Source organism: Belonocnema kinseyi, chromosome 5 (genome assembly GCF_010883055.1).
Source record: "Belonocnema kinseyi isolate 2016_QV_RU_SX_M_011 chromosome 5, B_treatae_v1, whole genome shotgun sequence".
Lineage (NCBI taxonomy): Eukaryota > Metazoa > Arthropoda > Insecta > Hymenoptera > Cynipidae > Belonocnema > Belonocnema kinseyi.
In genome coordinates, this window is record NC_046661.1 from 65,074,409 (window position 1) to 65,081,489 (window position 7,081).

The 7,081-nt window shown below is 33.7% G+C and overlaps 1 pseudogene; it reads left to right on the forward strand.

Annotated features, from left to right (window-relative positions):
* The first annotated feature begins 760 nt into the window (after positions 1–760).
* On the forward strand, positions 761–902 carry LOC117174029 (annotated as a pseudogene).
* The last annotated feature ends 6,179 nt before the right edge of the window (positions 903–7,081 follow it).

Below are 7,081 nucleotides of genomic sequence, written 5' to 3' on the forward strand. Positions count from 1 at the left end.
CCACTAACTACCGGTATGTGGTGCAACTAATCTCATGTCGTATCTAGGACTTAATATCTTTGTTTATACTTATAACCTTACTATTTTTTATCCTCACAACCTGTGATTATAAAGAAAAATTGTTTTCTGAATATTTTCAGGAAAAAATGTACATTCCTTCTAAGAAAATTAATAATATTCATGACATTTAAACATGAACACATTTTTTTCAAACAATGACTTCAATATTTACGGATGTAGAGTCGTCAAATTCAGTCAATTAAAACCTTCACTTCACTTCATTTGAATGAATAAACAATCTAGTCTTCAATTGCTTTTCAGCGAACATTTCTATTTTTCATTTGTCTACAAACAATCTTTTTCTTATTTATTCACTCCCCTTGTGAAAAATAACCTCCAAAAGAATGAGCAACCTGTCAAATTGTAAGTATACACTCATAACCTCACCATACGTGACCCTCAACACTTACCCAGTAAACATGTTCTGGAACTGTTCCAGATCAAAAAAAGAACTGTGTTCTATAGCAGTAGTTAAATCGTGGTGACCGAATTGTTCTAGAACAAAAAGGTAACAGTGTTCTAGAAGACTGTGACAAAATTGCGACAGAACTGTACTCGAACCATATGACAGCACTGTTCTGTAACAGTTGCTATGGAATTCTTCTAGAACAAACTGATCACAGACGCTCTATAATATTTGTTTAAAGTTTTTATTTTAAAATGTGCCGTCACAGTGTTATATCGAAGTTCCAGAACCCTGTTACAAGTGCGTTCTAGAACCAATTAGGAACAAAGATTAGTTCGTTATCACTGTGGTCGAACTAACCCTTGCGAATATCCCTAATGTGGATATCTCGGACGTATAATTTTTGTTAGTTGGGACTGCGTACGCGCTATACCGGATCAAAATTTATCCATGGGGATATCAAAATTTCCGCCTCGCAAGATATTCCGACGGGTTATCCCTGGAATAATGCGGGATATAAATGGGGTCGGTATAGATCGGTTGTCACAGCGTTCTAGATCTGTTAAAGATTTGTTATAGAACATTTGTAATTGAGTTCTATAATTGTTCTAGAAATGTAACAGATCGGCTATCACAACGTTCTAGAACTGTTACAGAATTGTTCTAGCGTATGGGCGATGACATAGTTACTCGCATATTCGTAACCTGTTACTAGCCTGTTCTAGAACACGTTCTTTGGTGTTCTAGAACAGTTATAGACCTGTTCTGTAACCATATTTGCTGGGTATCATTAGCAAGAAAAATTATTTTCAGAATATTTTTAAGTAAAAATGTACATTAATTCTTATAAAATTATTAATGTTCATAGTGTTTCAACATAAACACATACTTATTTCTCCACTTCTTCGTAATTCACAAATGCAACTCAAACGTTCACTTCACATCTGTTTCATGAAGGCCATGTGATGAGTATAACAGCTGATCAAGTCAGCCCTAAGATCAATATTTTTTCACCCATATTGAAAAATAAAAGTCTAAATAAGGCGGAAATTTTTTTCGGGAAATGTTAATAAATATTAAAGGATCGTTTGTGGTCTTGCAAAGAGCCGGAGGAAGAAAAAAGTTTATTTATGCAAATAATGATTTTCGACGGATACATTTAGGTTTTACAGCAGAAGTTTGACTTTTAGCCATGGACATAGGAAACACGGGACTAGGCATGCCATCCTAGCTTGGGCGAGCGGGGTTGAATCCACGGGAGGGGGGAGAATTCCATGATTGGAGAGAGCCGCCATCTTACGATGTGCCATTTGATTATGCGCACGAGCATTTTTGCCGACAAACTGTGCATGAAAATATAAACATGTGGGCGCTGCCATGTTTGTCGCGGGACATCAAAAGGTGGCGGACCTCCCCCCTCATTTCATCACCCCCACAATGGCATGCCTAGTCCCTTGTTTCCTATGTCCATGCTTTTAGCTTTCTCTGGCGGTAATCATGCAATCTGCTTTACCTACAGACCCCTAGAAGTTCGAAGTTGTCTACTCGCTGCGCTAGTGCTGCTTCGACAGAGCTGATACCAGACTGATACGTATGTCAGACCAAACATGTTTATTTGCATTTCAAGTGCAAACATTAGTTTTTGAATTATTTATGCATAATGTTCGTTAGCGATTTTTGTTTTTTTTGTCCCACTTTGGTCAATATAAACCTCATAACTAGCCCATTCGCAACATTGCAAATTTCTTGCAGGGTTTGACGACAGCACGGTCGGTATCTCTCCAAAATAGTTAAAATTGATGACCAGTTTTGGTCATGTGACCCTCTCGCCACATGGCCTTAATCAACAAATCATTCTTCAACTTCTCTTCCCAGTGGGCACACTTGGCTTAAAGTCATCCTGAAGACGTCTTTTTGTGGACGTCTTTAGGCTTTTAAAAAAAGACGTCATGAGGTCGTAATGAAGACGTTCTAATCTAGCCCCATAGAGTATATCTTAAAGATGTTATCAGTACGGCTTAAGGATGTCTCTAAAAGGTCCTATGTCTGACATTTCATCATCTTAAGGATGTCTTGAAAGGATCTCCAGGGGACAATGTCGGAAGGATGTCCCTAGGATATCTTTGACGCGTCTTGTATAAGATTATCATTATTCGAAATCAACCCAAATTCAAAGTATTTCTATATTTTTCTCTCACAAGACTTGAACGCCTAAATGCTCTAAAATATTACAAAAAACTGATTGAGACTTAATTTTTAAAATTTATTTTTTAAAGTTCAACTTAGAAATATTTCGGCTATGAGATTTCTTTAAGTTTTATGGTGAAAATGTGAACGAAACCAAAAACATCCTCTAGAGTAAGCCCGAAAATGTTCTAAAAGTGGAAAAACTGGTTTATCATAAATTTGTAAATTACACGAAGATATCATTAATTCATCATCAAAACACCATGAAGACATCCTATGTCATTTCCGTTCGAAGTTTAAGTTTAAGGCGCATAGGAGTTCCACTAAGTCACGTGTGAAGTATGAAATACCACAATCCTAAAATAGGTAAATTAGTCTTCTTTAGGACAATGATGAGTCCCTTGTAATAAAAGTAGAATAAAGAAAAATTTATATTTTCATATTTCAGCGCAAAAGTGAAGATTATTCTATTATTTTGATTGCGCGATTTTTCCATCTGTCTAAAATGTCACAATAAGAATAAGATACCTCCTAAACTTATTGACTTCTATTTCCATGGCGACCGCCACACAGTTTTCTATTCTCCCAAAGGGAACGTGTTTTCAATATATTTAATTCCTTCTAATTATACCGGTAACGCACCTGACACAGATATTTTTTATTCTTCAGAAGTGGTCATATTTTGATTTTATTTAATTCCTTCTAATAAGTTCATCAAATATTTGTAATAAGTTGTTTTAATTCCTTCATGCTGAATATAAATTCTGAAATTTTAATTCTCACCAATTCAACTCTGCCTCTCTAGAGTTAAAATTATTTAAATTCACACATTTGCATAGATTTCTTTGTTGCATTTTCTAAGACATTTCAATAAATGATTAAAATATAAATTTGAATATTTTTCGAATTTATAAGATATAAAAAGATTTAATAATGAAAAATAGGTTAAATAAATGCTTTCGTTAAATTTTACTAAGTCGATTGAGAGGAATAGGATTTGCACTTTTTCTGTTCCCGTTAGGGGATTTTTAGACGGAGGAAAAATCGCGTATTCATAGGAATACAAATTCTTAATTTTTCTGAATTCAACGCTTGTTACCAGGTAGAATTGCATGAAAAACTATAATATACAGGATACATTACGATTTAAATTAGGAAATTCTGCTAAATTTAAAGAATCAAATTTTCTTAATGAAGTACTTTTAAGGACTGCCCTATCGATAGAAATCTCCGAGTATATGCTAAAGATTCTCAAGGCTCTGAGTAGCTTTAAGAAATTCTCCGCAGGCCCTCAGATATATTTAAAGGTCCAGGTAGCTCGTTTAAATGTTTTAAAATCTTTAAAATGTCCTTTCCGAAATTGAAATAAAAATACGATCATAAATAACAAGCAGAGAGGCTGAAATTAAAATAAGAAATGACTTTTTTTTAATTCAACTAGAAAATTTTATATTAGTATATAACGTACAATTATAAATAGGTATAATAAGAAAATTCGTCAATTAGAAACAAAGTGTTAATAATTAGAAGAAAAATTTTAAAAAGGAGAGTCGGGTTAGCAAACGGTCAACTACTGTAAATAACTCTCCCCGCCCGGTACTTGACGAAAACAAAAGAAACATCATATTACCATCGGATTACTCTCAAAAGGACCGCTCATGGACATAGGAAACACGGGACTAGGCATGCCATCATAACTTGGCGAGCGGGGTTGAATCCACGGGAGGAGGGAGAATTCCATGAGTGGCGAGAGCCGCTATCTTACGATGTGCCATTTGATTATGCGCACGAGCATTTTTGCCGACAAACTGTGCATGAAAATATAAACATGTGGGCGCTGCCATGTTTGATGCGGGACATCACAAGGTGGCGGTCCTCCCCCTCATTGCATCACCCTCGCAATGGTATGCCTCGTCCCTTGTTTCCTATGTCCATGGGACCACTAAAAGGACCTTGAAAAGGAACAAAATCTCTCAGACTCGAACTTTCTCAGAGACTAAATCATTCAAATCAAACCTTAAAATAGTCTCAAACCGGCCAGGCTTTTTCTACTGAAAATACTCTTGAGATTTCTATCGGCAGGGTGCGCGCGCACGCCGGCGATTTTCAGTTTGCGCATCTCATCCTAGTCGCACAACCACTTTTCTTTTACTCAGTGTTGCTAGTTATTGCCAGGCCATGGTTACCACAAAGATATCTTTGTTGCCGATCTGAAAGTTTCGAAAAACTTCGGTGGTCTTCTATCAGCCCCCTGCCTCGACCGTGTACGTGTATGGTGTAGTAGTTTTCTTACGATCTGAAGGGGAAATGTCGGTCAAACTAAGCTAACAGATGGCACCACAAAAAGTAGGTCTGTCTTTTTCATTGAATTGCATGAAGAAAAAACAAAAATAATTAAAAACTTGATGCTGTTTGCAAACAAACGAAAAATAATATATGAAATACTAAGAGGAACTATTACTCATTATTTCGAAAAAGAAAAAGTCATAAAGATATGTAGTTTAATATGAATAAAATAATAATATTTATGACCTCAATGACAAAAGTATTTAAAACATATATATGATCAGAAGAATTAATACAAAATATATTACTTATATCCAATATAAATATAATAATAATTAGAATATGTAAGACTACAACTTAAGTTGCAAGGTAAAGAATCTTTGTACCTTTAAAATCTTAATAATTTCAATTTTTGAAGGAAACATTGTTAAAAAGTAGTGGTAATTGTAATTAAAATGTTTGAGGGAATCAAGTTTCAAATCAAATAATTTGAGGGAATCATTTGGTAACAAGTCAATGGCGCGAATGATAAATGAGAAAATAGATTTAATATTATTTAATGTAATGTATATATTTATTTAAATTGAACCAAACATCATATATACATTTATATAATTCAATAATTTACTTGTTGCTTAATTTTGAAAGCTTTCTTCTCGCTGCATTCCGCCCCTAATAATTTTATTTGAAATTTTTAATTTAAAGGAGCTTTTGAATTAAATAGTTAATTATATTATTGCAAACCTTATTTCTAAAATAAACAGTTGGAGAAAAGGCACTTTTTCCATTCAAAAATGTCGAGAGCCTTCAATTTTCTTGCTATTTTGAATTTTTCAGTTTTAAATTAAAGATCATCAAATTCTATAGATCTTGACTCTCCGAACTTTTGTCTCATATATTTTTTTATTAATAATTTTTCCAGTCAAAGTATGAACAAAGTCTTATTATCGGTGAAAAATTTTTTTTTTGCTAAAAGTGCTTCCCATTAATATAGGAATGACATTTAATAACAAAAATAATTCAAAAGTTTATGATAACCACTGTGATAAGCAATTTTTGTGTCAAAATATTAGAATTTGAGATTTTTCAAATTATAACTTCCTTCAATGGCCAGAACGACTTCAGGTATTCGTTAAAATAATAAATATTTAATAATATTTTTTACGAAATTATTTCCTCAATATACAATATACGTCATATATTTTTGATTAATTCTTCTGATCATGTATATGTTTTAAATATTTTTGTCATTGAGGTCTTTAATATTATTAATTTTTTCAGTAGCTACATTGATAATTTTAACAACAAATAATTTTGTTTAACTTTAACAAATAATAAAATCAGTAATATGAGGAAAATAAAACACAAAAATATAAAGTTCGAACCGCTTTCAAAATGTATCTCAAAATTAAATTTTATTCATATTAAACTACATATTTTCATGACTTTTTCTTTTTTGAAATAATGAGTAATAGTTACTCTTATTTTTTCATATATATTCTTTTTTGTTCATTTGCAAACAGCATCAAGTTTTTAATTATTTTTGCTTTTTCTTAATGCAATTCAATGAAAAAGACAGACCTACTTTTTGTGGCGCTATCTGTTAGATTAGTTTAACCAACAATTCCCCTCCGGATTGTAAGAAAACAGAAAAGTGGGGACGATGCATGGGGCTGCTGCCAGGTCGTACAGTCGGCATCACTGTGTTCTCGCCATTACTGTTTTTGTCAAATATCCACGTTTGAAATCCCCTGAATCCGAAAAACAGGTTTTTTACAAATGTGTCTGCCCGTCCGTGGATGGTTTTTTTTGTTAGCACGATCACTTTCGAAAGAATTGAGCGATTCGATTTCCTTTGGTAAATTCTTTGGGTATGTTCCGATTTGAGTATATGAGAGTTTTTTAAAGTTTCAAAGTTGGCAATGCCATGTATAAGCATAGGCATCATTGCGCACCGGCAGCCTATGCTTATACATTGGCATTGCCAACTTTGAAACTTTAAATAACTCTCAACTGCTCAAATCGGAACATACCCTTTTACTACGAGGGTAGTTCAATAAATCCTTAGAATGACCAACAGATGGCGCGCGAATCGCTCCAAATCATCTGTTTTCAGTCAGCACCACTCCCGACTAGATATAT